The sequence below is a fragment of the Pristiophorus japonicus genome, chromosome 15 (assembly GCF_044704955.1).
Source record: "Pristiophorus japonicus isolate sPriJap1 chromosome 15, sPriJap1.hap1, whole genome shotgun sequence".
Classification (NCBI taxonomy): domain Eukaryota; kingdom Metazoa; phylum Chordata; class Chondrichthyes; family Pristiophoridae; genus Pristiophorus; species Pristiophorus japonicus.
The window spans coordinates 1,808,801-1,835,726 of NC_091991.1; the positions used below are offsets into that span (position 1 = coordinate 1,808,801).

General features: G+C 52.2%; 1 protein-coding gene across 1 annotated transcript in view; it reads right to left on the reverse strand.

The window, feature by feature from the left end:
• The window catches only part of LOC139281369 (stabilin-2-like), a 244,136-nt gene that overhangs the window by 30,661 nt on the left and 186,549 nt on the right, over positions 1-26,926 (reverse strand). The gene's annotated exons all lie outside the window — the stretch shown is intronic.

A 26,926-nucleotide genomic window follows, 5' to 3' on the forward strand; every position in this document is an offset into this window, starting at 1 on the left:
TGGGACGGCGATCAATGGGACGACAATCAATGGGACGACAATCAATGGGACGGCAATCAATGGGACGACAATCAATGGGACGACAATCAATGGGACGACAATCAATGGGACGACAATCAATGGGACGACAATCAATGGGACGACAATCAATGGGACGGCGATCAATGGGACGGCGATCAATGGGACGACAATCAATGGGACGGGCGATCAATGGGATGACAATCAATGGGACGACAATCAATGGGACGGCAATCAATGGGACGACAATCAATGGGACGACAATCAATGGGACGACAATCAATGGGACGACAATCAATGGGACGACAATCAATGGGACGGCGATCAATGGGACGGCGATCAATGGGACGACAATCAATGGGACGACAATCAATGGGACGGCGATCAATGGGACGGCGATCAATGGGACGACAATCAATGGGACGACAATCAATGGGACGGCAATCAATGGGACGACAATCAATGGGACGACAATCAATGGGACGACAATCAATGGGACGACAATCAATGGGACGGCGATCAATGGGACGACAATCAATGGGACGACAATCAATGGGACGGCGATCAATGGGACGGCAATCAATGGGACGGGCAATCAATGGGACGGCAATCAATGGGACGACAATCAATGGGACGACAATCAATGGGACGACAATCAATGGGACGACAATCAATGGGACGACAATCAATGGGACGGCGATCAATGGGACGACAATCAATGGGACGACAATCAATGGGACGGCGATCAATGGGACGGCAATCAATGGGACGACAATCAATGGGACGGCAATCAATGGGACGGCGATCAATGGGACGGGCAATCAATGGGACGACAATCAATGGGACGACAATCAATGGGACGACAATCAATGGGACGACAATCAATGGGACGGCGATCAATGGGACGACAATCAATGGGACGACAATCAATGGGACGGCGATCAATGGGACGGCAATCAATGGGACGACAATCAATGGGACGGCAATCAATGGGACGGCAATCAATGGGACGACAATCAATGGGACGACAATCAATGGGACGACAATCAATGGGACGACAATCAATGGGACGACAATCAATGGGACGGCAATCAATGGGACGACAATCAATGGGACGGCAATCAATGGGACGGCAATCAATGGGACGACAATCAATGGGACGGCAATCAATGGGACGACAATCAATGGGACGACAATCAATGGGACGACAATCAATGGGACGACAATCAATGGGACGACAATCAATGGGACGACAATCAATGGGACGGCAATCAATGGGACGACAATCAATGGGACGACAATCAATGGGACGACAATCAATGGGACGACAATCAATGGGACGACAATCAATGGGACGGCGATCAATGGGACGACAATCAATGGGACGACAATCAATGGGACGGCAATCAATGGGACGGCGATCAATGAGACGGGCGATCAATGGGACGGGCGATCAATGGGACGGGCGAGCAATGGGACGGGCAATCAATGGGACGGCAATCAATGGGACGGCGATCAATGGGACGGCAATCAATGGGACGACAATCAATGGGACGACAATCAATGGGACGACAATCAATGGGACGGCAATCAATGGGACGGCAATCAATGGGACGGCGATCAATGGGACGGCAATCAATGGGACGGCAATCAATGGGACGGCAATCAATGGGACGGCGATCAATGGGACGGGCGATCAATGGGACGACAATCAATGGGACGGCAATCAATGGGACGGCAATCAATGGGACGACAATCAATGGGACGGCGATCAATGGGACGACAATCAATGGGACGACAATCAATGGGACGACAATCAATGGGACGACAATCAATGGGACGACAATCAATGGGACGACAATCAATGGGACGGGCGATCAATGGGATGACAATCAATGGGACGACAATCAATGGGACGGCGATCAATGGGACGACAATCAATGGGACGACAATCAATGGGACGGCAATCAATGGGACGACGATCAATGGGACGACAATCAATGGGACGACAATCAATGGGACGACAATCAATGGGACGACAATCAATGGGACGGCGATCAATGGGACGGCGATCAATGGGACGACAATCAATGGGACGGGCGATCAATGGGATGACAATCAATGGGACGACAATCAATGGGACGGCGATCAATGGGACGACAATCAATGGGACGACAATCAATGGGACGGCAATCAATGGGACGACAATCAATGGGACGACAATCAATGGGACGACAATCAATGGGACGACAATCAATGGGACGACAATCAATGGGACGACAATCAATGGGACGGCGATCAATGGGACGGCGATCAATGGGACGACAATCAATGGGACGGGCGATCAATGGGATGACAATCAATGGGACGACAATCAATGGGACGGCAATCAATGGGACGGCAATCAATGGGACGGGCAATCAATGGGACGGCAATCAATGGGACGACAATCAATGGGACGACAATCAATGGGACGACAATCAATGGGACGACAATCAATGGGACGACAATCAATGGGACGACAATCAATGGGACGGCGATCAATGGGACGACAATCAATGGGACGACAATCAATGGGACGGCGATCAATGGGACGGCAATCAATGGGACGACAATCAATGGGACGGCAATCAATGGGACGGCGATCAATGGGACGGGCAATCAATGGGACGACAATCAATGGGACGACAATCAATGGGACGACAATCAATGGGACGACAATCAATGGGACGGCGATCAATGGGACGACAATCAATGGGACGACAATCAATGGGACGGCGATCAATGGGACGGCAATCAATGGGACGACAATCAATGGGACGGCAATCAATGGGACGGCAATCAATGGGACGACAATCAATGGGACGACAATCAATGGGACGACAATCAATGGGACGACAATCAATGGGACGACAATCAATGGGACGGCAATCAATGGGACGACAATCAATGGGACGGCAATCAATGGGACGGCAATCAATGGGACGACAATCAATGGGACGGCAATCAATGGGACGACAATCAATGGGACGACAATCAATGGGACGACAATCAATGGGACGACAATCAATGGGACGACAATCAATGGGACGACAATCAATGGGACGGCAATCAATGGGACGACAATCAATGGGACGACAATCAATGGGACGACAATCAATGGGACGACAATCAATGGGACGACAATCAATGGGACGGCGATCAATGGGACGACAATCAATGGGACGACAATCAATGGGACGGCGATCAATGGGACGACAATCAATGGGACGGCGATCAATGGGACGACAATCAATGGGACGGGCAATCAATGGGACGACGATCAATGGGACGGCGATCAATGGGACGGGCGATCAATGGGACGACAATCAATGGGACGGCGATCAATGGGACGACAATCAATGGGACGGCAATCAATGGGACGGCAATCAATGGGACGGCAATCAATGGGACGGCAATCAATGGGACGGCAATCAATGGGACGGCAATCAATGGGACGGCAATCAATGGGACGGCGATCAATGGGACGACAATCAATGGGACGGCGATCAATGGGACGGGCGATCAATGGGACGGGCGATCAATGGGACGGCGATCAATGGGACGGCGATCAATGGGACGGCGATCAATGGGACGACAATCAATGGGACGACAATCAATGGGACGGCAATCAATGGGACGACAATCAATGGGACGACAATCAATGGGACGGCGATCAATGGGACGGCGATCAATGGGACGACAATCAATGGGACGACAATCAATGGGACGACAATCAATGGGACGGGCAATCAATGGGACGGCAATCAATGGGACGGCGATCAATGGGACGGGCAATCAATGGGACGGCGATCAATGGGACGACAATCAATGGGACGGCGATCAATGGGACGGCGATCAATGGGACGACAATCAATGGGACGGCAATCAATGAGACGGCGATCAATGGGACGACAATCAATGGGACGGCGATCAATGGGACGGCAATCAATGGGACGGCAATCAATGAGACGGCGATCAATGGGACGACAATCAATGGGACGGCAATCAATGGGACGGCAATCAATGGGACGGCGATCAATGGGACGACAATCAATGGGACGGCGATCAATGGGACGACAATCAATGGGACGACAATCAATGGGACGACAATCAATGGGACGGCAATCAATGGGACGGCGATCAATGGGACGGCGATCAATGGGACGACAATCAATGGGACGACAATCAATGGGACGGCGATCAATGGGACGGGCGATCAATGGGACGGTGATCAATGGGACGGCGATCAATGGGACGACAATCAATGGGACGACAATCAATGGGACGACAATCAATGGGACGGGCAATCAATGGGACGACAATCAATGGGACGACAATCAATGGGACGGCGATCAATGGGACGGGCGATCAATGGGACGACAATCAATGGAACGACAATCAATGGGACGACAATCAATGAGACGGCGATCAATGGGACGACAATCAATGGGACGGCAATCAATGGGACGGCAATCAATGGGACGGCAATCAATGGGACGACAATCAATGAGACGGCGATCAATGGGACGACAATCAATGGGACGGCAATCAATGGGACGACAATCAATGGGACGACAATCAATGGGACGGCAATCAATGGGACGGCGATCAATGGGACGGCAATCAATGGGACGACAATCAATGGGACGGCAATCAATGGGACGGCAATCAATGGGACGACAATCAATGAGACGGCGATCAATGGGACGACAATCAATGGGACGGCAATCAATGGGACGGCGATCAATGGGACGGGCGATCAATGGGACGACGATAAATGGGACGACAATCAATGGGACGACAATCAATGGGACGGCAATCAATGGGACGGCGATAAATGGGACGGGCGATCAATGGGACGGCAATCAATGGGACGACAATCAATGGGACGACAATCAATGGGACGGCGATCAATGGGACGACAATCAATGGGACGGCAATCAATGGGACGACAATCAATGGGACGACAATCAATGGGACGGCGATCAATGGGACGGCAATCAATGGGACGGCAATCAATGGGACGGCGATCAATGGGACGGCAATCAATGGGACGACAATCAATGGGACGGCGATCAATGGGACGGCAATCAATGGGACGGCGATCAATGGGACGACGATCAATGGGACGGCAATCAATGGGACGACAATCAATGGGACGGCGATCAATGGGACGGCAATCAATGGGACGACAATCAATGGGACGGCGATCAATGGGACGACAATCAATGGGACGGCAATCAATGGGACGACAATCAATGGGACGGCAATCAATGGGACGGCAATCAATGGGACGGCGATAAATGGGACGGGCGATCAATGGGACGGCGATAAATGGGACGGGCGATCAATGGGACGGCGATCAATGGGACGGCAATCAATGGGACGGCGATAAATGGGACGGGCGATCAATGGGACGGCAATCAATGGGACGGCGATCAATGGGACGACAATCAATGGGACGGCAATCAATGGGACGGCAATCAATGGGACGGCAATCAATGGGACGGCAATCAATGGGACGGCGATCAATGGGACGACAATCAATGGGACGACAATCAATGAGACGGCGATAAATGGGACGGCAATCAATGGGACGACAATCAATGGGACGGCAATCAATGGGACGGCAATCAATGGGACGGCAATCAATGGGACGGCAATCAATGGGACGACAATCAATGGGACGGCAATCAATGGGACGGCAATCAATGGGACGACAATCAATGGGACGACAATCAATGAGACGGCGATAAATGGGACGGCAATCAATGGGACGACAATCAATGGGACGGCAATCAATGGGACGGCAATCAATGGGACGGCAATCAATGGGACGGCAATCAATGGGACGGCAATCAATGGGACGGCAATCAATGGGACGGCAATCAATGGGACGGCAATCAATGAGACGGCGATAAATGGGACGGCAATCAATGGGACGGCAATCAATGGGACGGGCAATCAATGAGACGGCGATAAATGGGACGGGCGATCAATGAGATGGGCGATAAATGGGACGGCAATCAATGGGACGGCAATCAATGGGACGGGCAATCAATGGGACGGCGATCAATGCGACGGGCGATCAATGGGACGGCAATCAATGGGACGGGCAATCAATGAGACGGCGATAAATGGGACGGGCGACCAATGGGACGGCAATCAATGGGACGGCAATCAATGGGACGGCAATCAATGGGATGGGCGATCAATGAGACGGGCGATAAATGGGACGGCAATCAATGAGACGGCGATCAATGGGACGGGCGATCAATGAGACGGGCGATAAATGGGACGGCAATCAATGGGACGGGCGATCAATGGGACGGCAATCAATGGGACGGCGATCAATGAGACGGGCGATCAATGGGACGGGCGATCAATGGGACGGGCGATCAATGGGACGGGCAATCAATGGGACGGCAATCAATGGGACGGGCGATCAATGGGACGACGATCAATGGGACGGCAATCAATGGGACGACGATCAATGGGACGGCGATCAATGAGACGGGCGATCAATGGGACGGCAATCAATGGGACGGCAATCAATGGGACGGCAATCAATGGGACGGCAATCAATGGGACGGCGATCAATGGGACGGCGATCAATGGGACGGCAATCAATGGGACGGCAATCAATGGGACGGCAATCAATGGGACGGCGATCAATGGGACGGCAATCAATGGGACGACAATCAATGGGACGACAATCAATGGGACGACAATCAATGGGACGGCAATCAATGGGACGGCGATCAATGGGACGGCGATCAATGGGACGACAATCAATGGGACGACAATCAATGGGACGGCAATCAATGGGACGGCGATCAATGGGACGGCGATCAATGGGACGGCAATCAATGGGACGGCAATCAATGGGACGGGCAATCAATGGGACGGCGATCAATGGGACGGCAATCAATGGGACGGCAATCAATGGGACGGGCAATCAATGGGACGGCGATCAATGCGACGGGCGATCAATGGGACGGCAATCAATGGGACGGCGATCAATGGGACGACAATCAATGGGACGGCGATCAATGGGACGACAATCAATGGGACGGCGATCAATGGGACGACAATCAATGGGACGGCAATCAATGGGACGGCGATCAATGGGACGGCGATCAATGGGACGGCGATCAATGGGACGGCGATCAATGGGACGGCGATCAATGGGACGACAATCAATGGGACGACAATCAATGGGACGACAATCAATGGGACGACAATCAATGGGACGGCAATCAATGGGACGGCGATCAATGGGACGGCGATCAATGGGACGGCGATCAATGGGACGGCGATCAATGGGACGACAATCAATGGGACGACAATCAATGGGACGGCAATCAATGGGACGGCAATCAATGGGACGACAATCAATGGGACGGCAATCAATGGGACGACAATCAATGGGACGGCGATCAATGGGACGGGCAATCAATGGGACGGCAATCAATGGGACGACAATCAATGGGACGGCAATCAATGGGACGGCGATCAATGAGACGGCGATCAATGGGACGACAATCAATGGGACGACAATCAATGGGACGGCAATCAATGGGACGACAATCAATGGGACGACAATCAATGGGACGACAATCAATGGGACGACAATCAATGGGACGGCGATCAATGGGACGGGCAATCAATGGGACGGCGATCAATGGGACGGGCAATCAATGGGACGGCAATCAATGGGACGACAATCAATGGGACGGCGATAAATGGGACGGCGATAAATGGGACGACAATCAATGGGACGGCGATCAATGGGACGGCGATCAATGGGACGGCAATCAATGGGACGGCAATCAATGGGACGGCAATCAATGGGACGGCAATCAATGGGACGACAATCAATGGGACGGCAATCAATGGGACGGCAATCAATGGGACGGCAATCAATGGGACGACAATCAATGGGACGGCAATCAATGGGACGGCAATCAATGGGACGACAATCAATGGGACGGCAATCAATGGGACGGCAATCAATGGGACGGCAATCAATGGGACGACAATCAATGGGACGACAATCAATGGGACGGCAATCAATGGGACGGCAATCAATGGGACGGCAATCAATGGGACGACAATCAATGGGACGGCAATCAATGGGACGGCGATCAATGGGACGGCAATCAATGGGACGGCAATCAATGGGACGGCAATCAATGGGATGGGCAATCAATGGGACGGCAATCAATGGGACGGCAATCAATGGGACGACAATCAATGGGACGGGCGATCAATGGGACGACAATCAATGGGACGGCAATCAATGGGACGGCAATCAATGGGACGACAATCAATGGGACGGCAATCAATGGGACGGCAATCAATGGGACGGCAATCAATGGGACGGCAATCAATGGGACGGCGATCAATGGGACGGCAATCAATGGGACGGCGATCAATGGGACGGCAATCAATGGGACGGCGATAAATGGGACGGGCGATCAATGGGACGGCGATCAATGGGACGGCAATCAATGGGACGGCAATCAATGGGACGGCAATCAATGGGACGGCAATCAATGGGACGGCGATCAATGGGACGGCAATCAATGGGACGGCAATCAATGGGACGGCAATCAATGGGACGGCAATCAATGGGACGGCGATCAATGGGACGGCAATCAATGGGACGGCAATCAATGGGACGGCAATCAATGGGACGGCAATCAATGGGACGGCAATCAATGGGACGGCAATCAATGGGACGGCAATCAATGGGACGGCGATCAATGGGACGGCGATCAATGGGACGGCGATCAATGGGACGACAATCAATGGGACGGCAATCAATGGGACGGCGATCAATGGGACGGCGATCAATGGGACGACAATCAATGGGACGGCAATCAATGGGACGGCGATCAATGGGACGGCGATAAATGGGACGGCAATCAATGGAACGGCAATCAATGGGACGGCGATAAATGGGACGGGCGATCAATGGGACGGCGATCAATGGGACGGCAATCAATGGGACGACAATCAATGGGACGACAATCAATGGGACGGCAATCAATGGGACGGCAATCAATGGGACGACAATCAATGGGACGGCAATCAATGGGACGGCGATAAATGGGACGGGCGATCAATGGGACGGCGATCAATGGGACGGCAATCAATGGGACGACAATCAATGGGACGGCAATCAATGGGACGGCGATAAATGGGACGGGCGATCAATGGGACGGCGATCAATGGGACGGCAATCAATGGGACGACAATCAATGGGACGACAATCAATGGGACGGCAATCAATGGGACGGCAATCAATGGGACGACAATCAATGGGACGGCAATCAATGGGACGGCAATCAATGGGACGGCGATCAATGGGACGACAATCAATGGGACGGCAATCAATGGGACGGCAATCAATGGGACGACAATCAATGGGACGGGCAATCAATGGGACGGCAATCAATGGGACGGCAATCAATGGGACGACAATCAATGGGACGGCAATCAATGGGACGGGCGATCAATGGGACGACAATCAATGGGACGGCAATCAATGGGACGGGCGATCAATGGGACGACAATCAATGGGACGACAATCAATGGGACGGCGATAAATGGGACGGCAATCAATGGGACGGCGATCAATGGGACGGCAATCAATGGGACGGCGATAAATGGGACGGCAATCAATGGGACGGCAATCAATGGGATGACAATCAATGGGACGGCAATCAATGGGACGGCGATAAATGGGACGGCGATCAATGGGACGGGCGATCAATGGGACGGCAATCAATGGGACGGCAATCAATGGGACGGCGATAAATGGGACGGCGATCAATGGGACGGGCGATCAATGGGACGGCAATCAATGGGACGGCGATCAATGGGACGGCAATCAATGGGACGGCAATCAATGGGACGGCAATCAATGGGACGGCGATAAATGGGACGGCGATCAATGGGACGGGCGATCAATGGGACGGCGATCAATGGGACGGGCAATCAATGGGACGGCGATAAATGGGACGGCAATCAATGGGACGGCGATCAATGGGACGGCGATCAATGGGACGGCAATCAATGGGACGGGCAATCAATGGGACGGCGATAAATGGGACGGCAATCAATGGGACGGCAATCAATGGGACGGGCGATCAATGGGACGGCGATCAATGGGACGGCAATCAATGGGACGGGCAATCAATGGGACGGCGATAAATGGGACGGCAATCAATGGGACGGCGATCAATGGGACGACAATCAATGGGACGGCAATCAATGGGACGGCAATCAATGGGACGACGATAAATGGGACGGGCGATCAATGGGACGACAATCAATGGGACGACAATCAATGGGACGACAATCAATGGGACGACAATCAATGGGACGGGCGATCAATGGGACGACAATCAATGGGACGACAATCAATGGGACGACAATCAATGGGACGGCAATCAATGGGACGGCAATCAATGGGACGACAATCAATGGGACGGGCGATCAATGGGACGACAATCAATGGGACGGCAATCAATGGGACGGCAATCAATGGGACGACGATAAATGGGATGGCAATCAATGGGACGACAATCAATGGGACGACAATCAATGGGACGGGCGATCAATGGGACGACAATCAATGGGACGGCAATCAATGGGACGACAATCAATGGGACGGGCGATCAATGGGACGACAATCAATGGGACGGCAATCAATGGGACGACAATCAATGGGACGACAATCAATGGGACGACAATCAATGGGACGACAATCAATGGGACGGCAATCAATGGGACGACAATCAATGGGACGGCAATCAATGGGACGGCAATCAATGGGACGACGATAAATGGGACGGCAATCAATGGGACGACAATCAATGGGACGACAATCAATGGGACGGCGATCAATGGGACGGGCGATCAATGGGACGGCGATAAATGGGACGGCGATCAATGGGACGACAATCAATGGGACGGCAATCAATGGGACGACGATAAATGGGACGGCAATCAATGGGACGACAATCAATGGGACGACAATCAATGGGACGGCGATCAATGGGACGGCAATCAATGGGACGGGCAATCAATGGGACGGCAATCAATGGGACGGCGATCAATGGGACGGCGATCAATGGGACGGCAATCAATGGGACGGCAATCAATGGGACGGCGATCAATGGGACGACAATCAATGGGACGACAATCAATGGGACGGCAATCAATGGGACGGCGATAAATGGGACGGGCGATCAATGGGACGGCAATCAATGGGACGGCAATCAATGGGACGGCAATCAATGGGACGGCAATCAATGGGACGACAATCAATGGGACGGAAATCAATGGGACGGCAATCAATGGGACGGCAATCAATGGGACGGCAATCAATGGGACGGCAATCAATGGGACGGCAATCAATGGGACGGCGATCAATGGGACGACAATCAATGGGACGGCAATCAATGGGACGGCGATAAATGGGACGGGCGATCAATGGGACGGCAATCAATGGGACGGCAATCAATGGGACGGCAATCAATGGGACGACAATCAATGGGACGGCAATCAATGGGACGGCGATAAATGGGACGGGCGATCAATGGGACGGCGATCAATGGGACGGCAATCAATGGGACGGCAATCAATGGGACGGCAATCAATGGGACGGCAATCAATGGGACGGCAATCAATGGGACGGGCAATCAATGGGACGACAATCAATGGGACGGCGATAAATGGGACGGGCAATCAATGGGACGGCGATAAATGGGACGGGCGATCAATGGGACGACAATCAATGGGACGGCAATCAATGGGACGGCGATAAATGGGACGGGCGATCAATGGGACGGCGATCAATGGGACGGCAATCAATGGGACGGCAATCAATGGGACGGCGATCAATGGGACGGCAATCAATGGGACGGCAATCAATGGGACGGCGATCAATGGGACGGCAATCAATGGGACGGCAATCAATGGGACGGCAATCTTGGGACGGCGATAAATGGGACGGGCGATCAATGGGACGGCGATCAATGGGACGACAATCAATGGGACGGCAATCAATGGGACGGCGATCAATGGGACGGCAATCAATGGGACGGCAATCAATGGGACGGCGATCAATGGGACGACAATCAATGGGACGACAATCAATGGGACGGCAATCAATGGGACGGCGATAAATGGGACGGGCGATCAATGGGACGGCAATCAATGGGACGGGCGATCAATGGGACGGCGATCAATGGGACGACAATCAATGGGACGGGCGATCAATGGGACGGCGATCAATGGGACGACAATCAATGGGACGGCAATCAATGGGACGGCGATAAATGGGACGGCGATCAATGGGAAGGCGATCAATGGGACGACAATCAATGGGACGGCAATCAATGGGACGGCGATCAATGGGACGGCGATAAATGGGACGGGCGATCAATGGGACGACAATCAATGGGACGGCAATCAATGGGACGGCGATAAATGGGACGGGCGATCAATGGGACGGCAATCAATGGGACGACAATCAATGGGACGGCGATCAATGGGAAGGCGATCAATGGGACGGCAATCAATGGGACGACAATCAATGGGACGACAATCAATGGGACGGCGATCAATGGGACGACAATCAATGGGACGGCAATCAATGGGACGACAATCAATGGGACGGCAATCAATGGGACGGCAATCAATGGGACGGCGATCAATGGGACGGCAATCAATGGGACGACAATCAATGGGACGGCGATCAATGGGACGACAATCAATGGGACGGCAATCAATGGGACGGCAATCAATGGGACGGCGATCAATGGGACGGCAATCAATGGGACGACAATCAATGGGACGGCGATCAATGGGACGACAATCAATGGGACGGCAATCAATGGGACGGCAATCAATGGGACGGCGATAAATGGGACGGCGATCAATGGGACGGCAATCAATGGGACGACAATCAATGGGACGGCAATCAATGGGACGGCAATCAATGGGACGGGCGATCAATGGGACGGCGATCAATGGGACGGCAATCAATGGGACGGCAATCAATGGGACGGCAATCAATGGGACGACAATCAATGGGACGGCAATCAATGGGACGGCGATCAATGGGACGGCAATCAATGGGACGGCGATAAATGGGACGGGCGATCAATGGGACGGGCGATCAATGGGACGGCGATAAATGGGACAGGCGATCAATGGGACGGCGATAAATGGGACGGGCGATCAATGGGACGGCGATAAATGGGACGGGCGATCAATGGGACGGCGATCAATGGGACGGCGATAAATGGGACAGGCGATCAATGGGACGGGCGATCAATGGGACGGGCGATCAATGGGACGGCGATAAATGGGACGGGCGATCAATGGGACGGCGATAAATGGGACGGGCGATCAATGGGACGGCAATCAATGGGACGGCGATAAATGGGACGGCGATCAATGGGACGGCAATCAATGGGACGACGATAAATGGGACGGCAATCAATGGGACGGCAATCAATGGGACGGCAATCAATGGGACGACGATAAATGGGACGGCAATCAATGGGACGACAATCAATGGGACGGCGATCAATGGGACGGCAATCAATGGGACGGCAATCAATGGGACGGCAATCAATGGGACGGCGATCAATGGGACGGCAATCAATGGGACGGCAATCAATGGGACGACAATCAATGGGACGGCAATCAATGGGACGGCGATCAATGGGACGGCAATCAATGGGACGACAATCAATGGGACGGCGATCAATGGGACGGCAATCAATGGGACGGCAATCAATGGGACGGCAATCAATGGGACGGCAATCAATGGGACGGCGATCAATGGGACGGCAATCAATGGGACGGCAATCAATGGGACGACAATCAATGGGACGGCAATCAATGGGACGGCAATCAATGGGACGGCGATAAATGGGACGGGCGATCAATGGGACGACAATCAATGGGACGACAATCAATGGGACGGCGATCAATGGGACGACAATCAATGGGACGACAATCAATGGGACGACAATCAATGGGACGACAATCAATGGGACGGCGATCAATGGGACGACAATCAATGGGACGGCAATCAATGGGACGGGCAATCAATGGGACGGCAATCAATGGGACGACAATCAATGGGACGACAATCAATGGGACGACAATCAATGGGACGGCAATCAATGGGACGGCGATCAATGGGACGGCAATCAATGGGACGGCGATCAATGGGACGGGCGATCAATGGGACGGCGATCAATGGGACGGCAATCAATGGGACGGCAATCAATGGGACGGCGATCAATGGGACGGCAATCAATGGGACGGCAATCAATGGGACGGCAATCAATGGGACGGCGATCAATGGGACGACAATCAATGGGACGGCAATCAATGGGACGGCGATAAATGGGACGGGCGATCAATGGGACGGCGATCAATGGGACGACAATCAATGGGACAGCAATCAATGGGACGGCGATCAATGGGACGGGCGATCAATGGGACGGCAATCAATGGGACGACAATCAATGGGACGGCAATCAATGGGACGGCAATCAATGGGACGGCGATAAATGGGACGGGCGATCAATGGGACGGCGATCAATGGGACGGCAATCAATGGGACGACAATCAATGGGACGACAATCAATGGGACGGCAATCAATGGGACGGCAATCAATGGGACGGCGATAAATGGGACGGGCGATCAATGGGACGGCGATCAATGGGACGGCAATCAATGGGACGGCAATCAATGGGACGACAATCAATGGGACGACAATCAATGGGACGGCGATCAATGGGACGGCAATCAATGGGACGGCGATAAATGGGACGGGCGATCAATGGGACGGCGATCAATGGGACGGCAATCAATGGGACGACAATCAATGGGACGGGCGATCAATGGGACGGCGATCAATGGGACGGCAATCAATGGGACGGCAATCAATGGGACGACAATCAATGGGACGACAATCAATGGGACGGCGATAAATGGGACGGGCAATCAATGGGACGGCAATCAATGGGACGGCAATCAATGGGACGGCAATCAATGGGACGGCAATCAATGGGACGGCAATCAATGGGACGGCAATCAATGGGACGGCAATCAATGGGACGGCAATCAATGGGACGGCAATCAATGGGACGACAATCAATGGGACGGCGATAAATGGGACGGGCAATCAATGGGACGGCAATCAATGGGACGGCAATCAATGGGACGGCAATCAATGGGACGGCAATCAATGGGACGGCAATCAATGGGACGACAATCAATGGGACGACGATCAATGGGACGGCGATCAATGGGACGGCAATCAATGGGACGGCGATAAATGGGACGGGCGATCAATGGGACGGCGATCAATGGGACGGCAATCAATGGGACGACAATCAATGGGACGGGCGATCAATGGGACGGCGATCAATGGGACGGCAATCAATGGGACGGCAATCAATGGGACGACAATCAATGGGACGACAATCAATGGGACGGCGATAAATGGGACGGGCAATCAATGGGACGGCAATCAATGGGACGGCAATCAATGGGACGGCAATCAATGGGACGGCAATCAATGGGACGGCAATCAATGGGACGGCAATCAATGGGACGGCAATCAATGGGACGGCAATCAATGGGACGGCAATCAATGGGACGACAATCAATGGGACGGCGATAAATGGGACGGGCAATCAATGGGACGGCAATCAATGGGACGGCAATCAATGGGACGGCAATCAATGGGACGGCAATCAATGGGACGGCAATCAATGGGACGGCAATCAATGGGACGGCAATCAATGGGACGGGCAATCAATGGGACGGGCAATCAATGGGACGGCAATCAATGGGACGACAATCAATGGGACGGCAATCAATGGGACGGCAATCAATGGGACGGCAATCAATGGGACGGCAATCAATGGGACGGCAATCAATGGGACGGCAATCAATGGGACGGGCAATCAATGGGACGGCGATAAATGGGACGGCGATAAATGGGACGGGCAATCAATGGGACGGGCAATCAATGGGACGGCGATCAATGGGACGGCGATCAATGGGACGACAATCAATGGGACGGGCAATCAATGGGACGGCGATAAATGGGACGGCAATCAATGGGACGGGCGATCAATGGGACGGCGATAAATGGGACGGCAGTCAATGGGACGGCAATCAATGGGACGACGATAAATGGGACGGCAATCAATGGGACGGCAATCAATGGGACGGGCGATCAATGGGACGGCAATCAATGGGACGACGATAAATGGGACGGCAGTCAATGGGACGGCAATCAATGGGACGGGCGATCAATGGGACGGCAATCAATGGGACGGCAATCAATGGGACGACGATAAATGGGACGGCAATCAATGGGACGGCAATTAATGGGACGGGCGATCAATGGGACGGCAATCAATGGGACGGCAATCAATGGGACGACGATAAATGGGACGGCAATCAATGGGACGGCGATCAATGGGACGGCGATCAATGGGACGGGCGATCAATGGGACGGGCGATCAATGGGACGGCGATCAATGGGACGGCGATCAATGGGACGGCGATCAATGGGACGGCAATCAATGGGACGGCGATCAATGGGACGGCGATCAATGGGACGGCGATCAATGGGACGGCGATCAATGGGACGGCAATCAATGGGACGGCGATCAATGGGACGGCGATCAATGGGACGGCGATCAATGGGACGGCAATCAATGGGACGGGCGATCAATGGGACGGCGATCAATGGGACGGCGATCAATGGGACGGCAATCAATGGGACGGCGATAAATGGGACGGCAATCAATGGGACGACGATAAATGGGACGGCAATCAATGGGACGGCAATCAATGGGATGGCAATCAATGGGACGGCGATAAATGGGACGGCAATCAATGGGACGGCGATCAATGGGACGGCAATCAATGGGACGGCGATAAATGGGACGGCAATCAATGGGACGGCAATCAATGGGACGGCGATCAATGGGACGGCAATCAATGGGACGAGCGATCAATGGGACGGCGATAAATGGGACGGCGATCAATGGGACGACAATCAATGGGACGGCAATCAATGGGACGGCGATAAATGGGACGGCGATAAATGGGACGGCGATCAATGGGACGGCGATCAATGGGACGGCAATCAATGGGACGGCAATCAATGGGACGGCGATAAATGGGACGGCGATCAATGGGACGACAATCAATGGGACGGCAATCAATGGGACGGCGATAAATGGGACGGCGATCAATGGGACGACAATCAATGGGACGGGCAATCAATGGGACGGCAATCAATGGGACGGCGATCAATGGGACGGCGATCAATGGGACGACAATCAATGGGACGGCAATCAATGGGACGGCGATCAATGGGACGGCGATCAATGGGACGGCAATCAATGGGACGACAATCAATGGGACGGCAATCAATGGGACGGCGATCAATGGGACGGCAATCAATGGGACGGCAATCAATGGGACGGCGATAAATGGGACGGGCGATCAATGGGACGGCGATCAATGGGAAGGCGATCAATGGGACGACAATCAATGGGACGGCAATCAATGGGACGGCGATAAATGGGACGGGCGATCAATGGGACGGCAATCAATGGGACGACAATCAATGGGACGGCAATCAATGGGACGGCGATAAATGGGACGGGCGATCAATGGGACGGCAATCAATGGGACGACAATCAATGGGACGGGCGATCAATGGGACGGCGATCAATGGGACGGCGATCAATGGGACGGCGATAAATGGGACAGCGATCAATGGGACGACAATCAATGGGACGGCAATCAATGGGACGACAATCAATGGGACGGCGATCAATGGGACGGCAATCAATGGGACGGCAATCAATGGGACGACAATCAATGGGACGGCAATCAATGGGACGGGCGATCAATGGGACGGCAATCAATGGGACGACAATCAATGGGACGGCAATCAATGGGACGGCAATCAATGGGACGGCAATCAATGGGACGGCAATCAATGGGACGGCACTCAATGGGACGGCAATCAATGGGACGGCAATCAATGGGACGGCAATCAATGGGACGACAATCAATGGGACGACAATCAATGGGACGACAATCAATGGGACGACAATCAATGGGACGACAATCAATGGGACGGCAATCAATGGGACGGCAATCAATGGGACGGGCGATCAATGGGACGGGCGATCAATGGGACGGGCGATCAATGGGACGACGATCAATGGGACGACAATCAATTTGACGGCAATCAATGGGACGGGCGATCAATGGGACGGGCGATCAATGGGACGACAATCAATGGGACGGCAATCAATGGGACGGCAATCAATGGGACGGGCGATCAATGGGACGGGCGATCAATGGGACGGCAATCAATGGGACGACAATCAATGGGACAGCAATCAATGGGACGGCAATCAATGGGACGGCAATCAATGGGACGGCACTCAATGGGACGGCACTCAATGGGACGGCAATCAATGGGACGGCAATCAATGGGACGGCAATCAATGGGACGGCCGATCAATGGGACGACGATCAATGGGACGACAATCAATGGGACGGCAATCAATGGGACGGCAATCAATGGGACGGCAATCAATGGGACGGCAATCAATGGGACGGCAATCAATGGGACGGCAATCAATGTGACGGCAATCAATGGGACGGCAATCAATGGGACGGCAATCAATGGAACGGGCGATCAATGGGACGACAATCAATGGGACGGCAATCAATGGGACGGCAATCAATGGGACGGCAATCAATGGGACGGGCGATCAATGGGACGACCGATCAATGGGACGACAATCAATGGGACGACAATCAATGGGACGACAATCAATGGGACGACAATCAATGGGACGACAATCAATGGGACGACAATCAATGGGACGACAATCAATGGGACGACAATCAATGGGACGGCAATCAATGGGACAACAATCAATGGGACGGCAATCAATGGGACAGCAATCAATGGGACGGCAATCAATGGGACGGCAATCAATGGGACGACAATCAATGGGACGACAATCAATGGGACGACAATCAATGGGACGACTATCAATGGGACGGACAATCAATGGGACGGGCAATCAATGGGACGACAATCAATGGGACGACAATCAATGGGACGACAATCAATGGGACGGGCGATCAATGGGACGACAATCAATGGGACGTGCAATCAATGGGACGACAATCAATGGGACGACAATCAATGGGACGACAATCAATGGGACGACAATCAATGGGACGACAATCAATGGGACGACAATCAATGGGACGACAATCAATGGGACGACAATCAATGGGACGGGCGATCAATGGGACGGGCGATCAATGGGACGGGCAATCAATGGGACGACAATCAATGGGACGACAATCAATGGGACGACAATCAATGGGACGACAATCAATGGGACGACAATCAATGGGACGACAATCAATGGGACGGGCAATCAATGGGACGACAATCAATGGGACGACAATCAATGGGACGACAATCAATGGGACGACAATCAATGGGACGACAATCAATGGGACGGCAATCAATGGGACGGGCAATCAATGGGACGACAATCAATGGGACGACAATCAATGGGACGACAATCAATGGGACGACAATCAATGGGACGGCAATCAATGGGACGGCAATCAATGGGACGGCAATCAATGGGACGGCAATCAATGGGGCGGGCAATCAATGGGACGGGCGATCAATGGGACGACAATCAATGGGACGGCGATCAATGGGACGACAATCAATGGGACGGCTATCAATGGGACGACAATCAATGGGACGGCAATCAATGGGACGACAATCAATGGGACGGCAATCAATGGGATGGCAATCAATGGGACGGCAATCAATGGGACGGGCAATCAATGGGACGGGCAATCAATGGGACGGGCGATCAATGGGACGGGCGATCAATGGGACGCCGATCAATGGGACGGGCGATCAATGGGACGGCAATCAATGGGACGGCAATCAATGGGACGGCAATCAATGGGACGGCAATCAATGGGACGGCAATCAATGGGACGGCAATCAATGGGACGACAATCAATGGGACGGCAATCAATGGGACGGCAATCAATGGGACGGCAATCAATGGGACGGCAATCAATGGGACGGCAATCAATGGGACGGCAATCAATGGGACGGCAATCAATGGGACGGGCGATCAATGGGACGGGCGATCAATGGGACGGGCGATCAATGTGGGCCTTGCCAGAGGCACCACATTCCAAAGAACTCCTTGTTTAATTTGCGGACAGGAATGAGTCAACGACAGCAGCGACTTCCAACAGAGATTGTGGTGTCCACACTCGGATGGCAGCAAAGTTCTGTTGAACTGCTGGTGTCACAGTCAGTGAGTATAAAATAAACTTTCCCTCAGACTTATGATAGTCTATTCCTGCTGATGGCAAGTTATCTTTTCCCATTAAAATTCCCATAAGCTGTTCAGTTATCTGAATTAAGCACTTGGAATAAAACAACTTTTTAAGCTGTAAAAATAAGTTTGCATTATCTAGTCATTTAAATGCAGTGCTTTGCAATAACAGGAATAAATTGTTAATGCTTTAAAAGATTAATAGGCGTTGTCACTTTAATATTCTGTCTGGCTTCCCCAAATAGGGGCAGCAGTTTTGAAAGTGTCCAAGGCAAAAATATGAAATTCATTAGGATTCCCTCAATTGAAAAGTGTATCGATTCAGAGACAGACTAATGTGTTGTTATGACTGTAATGTACACACTGAGATTATGCTCACAGCTTTGGAGACCTGTTGACATTTCGTCGCCTGATCCGACTTTTGTACACCGCCGCAGAGCGTCCGATTAAGATTAACGGGTCTTTGACGGCACCCCTTCGCTTTGGGAGAGGGGTGCACCAGGGATGCGAGGTTGCAGCCCCTGTTCCAGTATTTAAAGGGGCTGCTCCTCAAATTCTGGTTGCACTTCAGTCCCACACTCCTGATCTTTGGGCACCCTGTGCGGAGGGGAGCGGGCAGGTCAGAGAGCCTCATCGTGGGCCTGCTCCTGGGCCTGGCCAAGGGGCCAACAGCCGGTCCAGGCAGCGGGCGGTCGAGGGGGTCGTTCAGACCCGACTGCCTGCCTCTCTTCTGCGGTTACAACCGAGCCAGGGTGTCCCTGGAGATGGAGCACGCGGTGTCCACCGGTACACTCGCGGCCTTCCGCGAGAGTTGGGCACCGGAGGGACTGGAGTGCATCATCACCCCCGGCAACCAAATTTTAATTTGATTTTATATGTTTTAAAGTTTAATTTGTTTTATTGCCGGGTTTCAGTGTCCCCCTCCCCTTTTAGCCAGGGGCACTTTGTATAATTTATGGTTTTAGTGCCCAAAACTGGGCCAACGTTCGCTGCGCGGCCGATACCATCGAGTCGCTAAAAACAGCTCTGGGCCTTGACTCCATTAGATGTGTCGAGGAGGCTCAAGCACGTGGGGAGATCCCATCCGAACTGACCCCTGTCCGGACAAAATTCCTCATCGGTGGCAAGAACCGGAACCTCCCTCGGGAGCCGGCGCCTCACAACTTGAGCCGCCTCGGGGAAATCCCCTCCGTGCCTTTCAGTTCCGCGCGGAGGGGTTTCCTGTACGGGCTGCTCCTGCACACTATCCACCTTGCCATCCTCGTCTGCCGTCCGGACACGCCATGGCGTACCATCTTGCCGTCCGGAGGAGGCGGGGGTCCCCGATGGAGTGCACTCTACGCAGGGGTCCTCCCACTATTTATCGGGGACTTGGCCTGGATGGTGGTGCATGGAGCAGTCCCGTGCAATAAATTTTTAAGCCGGTTCACGGGCTCCCAGGCCGCCTGCAATTTCAGCGGTCTGGAAGAGTCCGTGTTCCATGTTTATGTACAGTATGTCAGGTTGCAGCCCCTCTTCCAATATTTGAAGGGGCTGCTCCTCAAATTCTGATTGCACTTCAGTCCCACACTCCTGATCTTTGGGCACCCTGTGCGGAGGGGAGCGGGCAGGTCGGAAGGTCTCCTCGTAGGACTGCTGCTGGGCACGGCCAAGGGGGCCATCAGCCGGTCCAGGCAGCGGGCGGTCGAGGGGGTCATTCAGCCCGACTGCCTGCCTCTCTTCCACGGTTACATCTGAGCCAGGGTGTCCCTGGAGATAGAGTACGCGGTGTCCACCGGTACGCTTGCGGCCTTCCGCGAGAGGTGGGCGCCGGAGAAACTGGAGTGCATCATCACCCCCGGCAACTAAATTTGATCTTTTAAGCTCCCTTTGAAGTTTTATTTGGTAATTTGTGAGTTCTAGTCCCCCTTTAATAAGGGGATGGCTTTATCTGTTTATTTTAAAATAGTTGTAGAGCTGTTGAGTTGGGAGTGGATTAGCCAGTCACGTGATGTTCACAAGACTCAATAAAACCCCAGCCAGTTGGGTTCGGGGGATCCACGATGGGACAGGTGGTTGTGAGCCTGGTGGATGAACCGGTAATGTGTCGTGTGATTGTTAAACCTTTGCTAATAAACCAACTAGTTCTTAATAGCAATGTGTTGCTGTGAATTCTTAAGCAAAGAACCCATGAAGCGAATACATTACAATGACTACCACTGATTGTGGCTGCTTGGTTCATTCAGTAATACACACACCCGAGTCCGAAGGTCAAGGGTTCAAGTTCCATTCGAAGATGCTCCAGTGCAAACAACGGAAGAATCAACAGAGCTGGCGGCACTGCTGCATCATGGGAAAGAGATGGGGCCCGGAAGCCATTTCTACTCCGCGGTAAAACAGATATACCATATTCTTACAACTCTGACTTCCGGGGCAGCCAACGTGCAGATAGCTATTTTTTTGCGCTCTTCAACAACACCAACTTGTATTTATATAGCGCCTTTAACGTAGTAAAACGTCCCAAGGTGCTTCACAGCAGCGTTGTAAAACGAAATTTGACACCGAACCACATAAGAGGATATTGGGGCAGATGACCAGAAGCTTAGTCGAAGAAGTAGGTTTTAAGGAGCATCGTAAAGGAGGAGAGAGAGGGAAAGAGACGGAGAGGTTTAGGGAGGGAGTTCCAGAGCTTGGGGCCTCAGCAGCTGAAGGCACGGCCACCAGTGGTGGAGCGATTAACAGCAGGGATGCTGAAGAGGTCAGAATTGGAGGAGTGCAGAGATCTCGGGGGGCTGTGGGGCTGGAGGAGATTACAGAGATAGGGAGGGGTGGCTATAACAGAGAATGTTTTGGCGTGTTTGTACTATGTACTGCAACTAATTAATGTGCTGACAAACATACGTTTGTCTTAATAACTGGCTCCTGCTCCCTGTAGGGAATGTGTCCTGAAGGCCATCAGACGCTGGAGAGGGTGGCAGAGCAAACCAAAGCAAAATGCGCAAAGCATACCAGAGCGATGTTGGCTGTTGCTGATCTGAATGCGAAACAATGCAACATTCAGAATATCGCCATCAACTATCTGAAAAAATATAACTCGACTCCCCACAGGTTGAGCAAAGAAAAAAAGGAAGACTTGCATATATATCGCGTCTTTGACGACTGCCGGATGTCTCAAAGCGCTTTACAACCAATGAAGTACTTTTTGGAATATAGTCACTGTTGTAATGTGGAAACCCAGCAGCCAATTTGTGCACAGCAAGCTCCCACACACAGCAATGTGATAATGACCAGATAATCTGTTTTAGTGATGTTGATTGAGGGATAAATATTGGCCCCAGGACACCGGGGATAACTCCCCGGCTCTTCTTGCCATGGTGATCTGGTGTTATGGGATCTTTTACACCACCTGAGAGAGCAGACGGTGCCTCGGTTTAATGTCTCATCCAAAAGACAGCACCTCCGACAGTGCAGCACTCCCTCAGACTTGAACCCACAACCTTCTGACTGAGAGGGCAAGGGTGCTGTCCACTGATCCACGGCTGACAGCGAAAGGACTCTGCTGTGGGTCTCATCAGATCCTCAGGCTGACCCAAAGTTCCTCACAATCAGTTCAGTATTTTTGAAGGGTTACGTTGGGTTATAGCTCAACCACTTTGCACACAGCAAAGTCTCAGAAACTGCAAGCCTGGTGAATAATCAGTTAACTTGCTCTTGTTGGTGCTGGTTGAAGGAGCAATATTGGGCAGGACAATCGGTCTTCTTCAAACTTCCACCTGGGTTCCTGTGACCAGCAGATCGGGCTGTGTGTTAACATCTCCTTCAAAACGAGACACGTCTCACACTGCAGCATTTCCTCAGTGCCAAAATGAAATGTCAGCCTAAATCAGGTGCTCAAGTCTCGGAGTGGGAAACAAACCCATTGGCTGCGATTTCATCGTCCGTGGCGACTGGGGTCGCGACCCTGCTCCTGGCTCCAGCCCGCACTGTGTGAAAAATCTTACGTCGATAGGGTTTGTTAAGCCCGCCCTGTGAGGTTCATGGCCAATTAAAAGGAAGCGGAACTGAGGGTGTCAATTGATGACATGTCATCAGATGGTTTCCTTAAAGGGACCATGCGCAAATTTAGTTTGGCAGTTGTGCTGTCAGTGTTCTACAGCATTGAGCTGCTGCAAACACTACAGAGGTGCACAGGGCTGCACCCAAGCTCTCCCATCACTTCCCCCAGATGTTTATGGAGGGAGTCACAGCACCAATGGGCGGGAGAGACCTCCCCAGGGCTCCAACGCAGCATGGTTGCACATTGCACAGGAGGGCACAAGCTGGGATGTGGTCAGGAGGACCAGGCTGCAGTGGCACAACCTTTCAATGATCTCAGTGGATCACGGAACGTTACTGCAAAGCCACACTCAACCTCGTCCTGCTGTGCCACGCATCACATCCCCATCACTCTGCCTTCCCTACCCTACTCCTGCACACCCTCACTCACACCAACTTACCTTGCACCTCCACCCATCCCTCTCTCTCTATCTACATTATCACATCCCCAGCTCACTAGCCGCCCCTCACACTCACCCTCATCCTTGTCCAATCATACCAACTAACAACACACAAGGGTAGGCAATTGGATCTTTTAGCCAATGTTCATGTAGAGTTTCTGCTAATGTGTTGTCAAACATTGAAATTTTTATTTTTAACACTTTGCATTGTTGGACAGATTTGTGTGCACCTTTGGAAGTGACTTAGTGAGTTGCAGTGAATGGTGAGACATAACGTTACCCCCGCAATGGTGAGGAGTATGAAAGGAATGGCTTGGGCATTGTAGGGATGCTTCATGGTGTCGGTGTGGGGTGGTGCTAACCTGGTGCATCATGTGACAGCCAGGGTGTACAGCGTCCAGTGAAGTAAATGTGGCCATGGTGAGGCCATCCCTGGCCTCCCGGGCAGCAATGTGGTCGGGTACTGATGTCCTGTGCAGCATCAGGTGATTGCGGAGAAGATTGGTGGTGTTGTTGGTGCTGCTGGTGTTCCTGGTGATGCTGGTGTTGGGGCTGATCGTGGTGGGATTCTGAGGACCAAGGTGAGATTTTTTTCAAGGGCACAGATGCTGCTGGAATAGATGGCAGGTGAAGTTGAGATGACAGAAGCGATGTGTCAATGGTGAGAGAGGTTGCTACAAAGAGGTGACTGGATAGAGAGTTCACTGCAAACACTTCAGGCCTCCATAAAGCTAAAAAGTGTATTCCAAATTCTGCAGCTTCTGAGATTGGAAAGTGAACAGCTTTGATACCACTTCTGCAACTGTCAACTAGTCAAAGCAACGCAGAGTCATTGAGAATCCGACAGACTTACCTGACGTGTTCCCCAAGGGATGGGAACCTCGTAAAAACCGTGGAAAAATCCTTTGGACCAGGTAAAATACTGCTTAAATAGCACTTGGGAAATTCACACAGAGGCGGGTTCAGAGCGGGATTCTGCCCAGCTGTCAATCACCACCACTCTGACAGTGGGCCCGCCTCCAACCACCCTCGCAGTGCCGGGAGGTTCCGACCGTTAACTTCGGACTCCGAGCTAAGAGTTCGACCACCTGAGCCAAGCGGACATTCGTGCCAAGGGAAACTGATTGATATTCTTACCAAGTGTGAGAAAGTGTGAGGAGAGTAAAGCTGTGGACAAAAGAAACACGTGCCTGAAGGGAGAATTAAGATCAATTTTGTCCATTTAAAAAATTAAAATGAAAGTAACCTGAAACAAGACAGATGGTTGAACGAGCGTGGTCTTCCTATATTCTGATCATTTGTTCTTTTTGCAGTTATAATGCTAACAGCTTGAACTAAATGTTTCATTATTTAGACTCCACACTTTGATTGAAGGAGGTAGTAAACATGATGGGGAGGGGGAGGAAAGGCGATAAATTCAATATAAGATATTCCCTCTCTAATTAGGCAAAAAGCCAAATTAACCATCATAAATCTCTTGTTTTGTCGAGGAAATTACTTTGACACCTTCCCAGAAGTCTGTTCGATATGAAACTCACCACAGGAGTCCCTTTGTTGCAGCCAACGTTCCGGGAATTTCTCTCTGGATACGCAGCCCCTTTAACGTGTGGCCCATTAACATTTCTGTGCATGCGCACGGGGTTTTTCCCTTTAAGAGACGCTGAGCGGCTGGTGCGAGACCTCCAGATTGCTACACCATTGCCTGGCCACACAGCCGTGCTGCTTAACAGGAACATCGGTTACAGACGGAGCTGTGGTATTGAGTCGAGTGGAGATTGACATTGATGTGGCTTGTAAACAAACCCTTTTATGGTCAATTAGTGAGATGCGTCGGACAGTTTTGTGTTTGGGACCTTGGCCCACGATTAAGTGGGCTGCGATTCACCAACACATTTACATTTCAGTCAATG